Source organism: Colobus angolensis, unplaced genomic scaffold, assembly GCF_000951035.1.
Source record: "Colobus angolensis palliatus isolate OR3802 unplaced genomic scaffold, Cang.pa_1.0 Scaffold24, whole genome shotgun sequence".
Lineage (NCBI taxonomy): Eukaryota > Metazoa > Chordata > Mammalia > Primates > Cercopithecidae > Colobus > Colobus angolensis.
In genome coordinates, this window is record NW_012115599.1 from 3600993 (window position 1) to 3603065 (window position 2073).

Consider the following 2073-nt stretch of genomic DNA (forward strand, 5'->3'; position numbering starts at 1 on the left):
ATTAGCCAGTTGTGGTGGCTTACACCTGTAATCCCAACTACTCTGGAGGCTGAGGCAGAAGCATCGCTTGAGCCCAGGAGACAGAGTTCACAGTGAGCCGAGACACTGTCTCGGACAGAGACAGTGTCTTGACAGAGACATCCGAGACAGAGTCTCTCGGATGACACTCTGTAAAAACAAAAAACAAAAAAACCCCTAAAAATCCCAAGTGTATACATGTTCATCTGTATAGAGTAAAATGTGGAACATTACAGATGAATCTATTAATATTACTTACCTCAAGAAGGGGAAGAAGATACATTTTTAATATTTTCCTTATGTATCCATTTCGTTTGTAACACTAAGCACGTTTTACTTTTGTAACTTAAAAACTACTCTACTTAAAAAAAAAGTACGGCTGAGAGCAGTGGCTTACACCTGTAATCCTAGCACTTAGGGAGGCCGAGGCGGGCAGATCACCTGAGATCAGGAGTTCGAGATCAGCCTGGATAACATGGTGAAACCCCATCTCTACTAAAAATACAAAAATTAGCTGGGGGTGGTGGTGGGCGCCTGTAATCCCACCTACTTGGGAGGCTGAGGCAGGAGAATCGCTTGAACCCAGGAGGCAGAGGTTGAGGTGAGCCGAGATTGTACCATTGCACTCCAGCCTGGGAGACAGAGTAAGACTCTTCACAAATAAATAAATAAGTACTTGTGCAACATCCATATAATGGAGTTTTATTTGGGAATAAAAAGGAATGAAGTAATGATACATGTTACAACATGGATGACCCTGAAAAGCATAATGTTAAGTGAAATAAGTCAGTCACAAGAAACCATATATTGCGTGCTTCCATTTATATGAAATGTCTAGAATAGGCAAATCTATAGGGGCAGAAAGACTAGTGGCTGGGACATGGAATGGGATGAAGGTCAGGGAGTGACTGGTAATTGCTAAGGGTTTCCTTTTTGAGGTGAAGAAAATGTTATAAAATTGATTGTGGTGATTCTTGCACACACACCTCTGTGAATAAACTAAAAACTATTAAACGGAAAAACATTTTATATGGATGTCCCAAAAAGGTGTTTTAAAAATACCAACCACCATTAACATTTGTTTTATTCACCATCAAAAGACTAGTATTTGCTATCTTTAAAAATAATCTGAAGAATGTGCCAGAGACTCTAAAGACAATTCCAAAAAATGAAAATCCAGAGTGTATCCAGTCTGAACAAACTACTTTAAAGAGGAGATCACGTTTTTGTTTTTTGGTTTTTTTGGTGTTTTGTTTTGTTTTTGAGGAGTCTTGCTCTGTTGCCCAGGGGCGCACTGCAACCTCTGACTCCCGGCTTCAAGTGGTTCTCCTGCCTCAGCCTCCTGAGTAGCTGGGATTACAGACATGCACCACCACACCTGGCTAATTTTTGTATCTTAAAGTAGACATGGGGTTTCTCCATGTTGGCCAGGCTGATCTTGAACTCCTGGCTCAAGTGATCTGCCCACCTTGGCCTCCCAAAGACTGGGATTACAGGCGTGAGCTGCCCCACTTGGCCGACATCACATTCTTCGATGTGTAAATTCTCCTATGTTTAAAAAAATATTTCTACAACTTAAACTTACATCATAGATATTTTCCAGTTCAACACTACAGATCTGATTAACAGCTTTTCAATAGCTGCAAAATAGTCCATAAAATGAATGTTCTGGCCAGGGGCAGCGGCTCATGGCTGTAATCTCAGCACTTTGGGAGGCTAAGGTAGGCGGATCACCTGAGGTCAGGAGTTCAAGACCAGCCTGGCCAACATGGTGAAACCCTGTCTCTATTAAAATACAAAAATTAGCTAGGCTAATTTAGGTGGTGGCTCACGTCTGTAATCTCAGCTACTGGGGAGGCTGAGGCAGGAGAATCGCTTGAACCCAGGAGACAGAGGTTGCAGTGAGCCAAGACTGTGCCACTGCACTCTGGTCTGGGAGACAGAGCGAGACTGTCTCAAAAAAAAAAAAAAAGAAAGAAAAGAAAAAGAAAAAGTTCCTGGCCAGGCGCGGTGGCTCAAGCCTGTAATCCCAGCACTTCGGGAGGCCGAGACGGG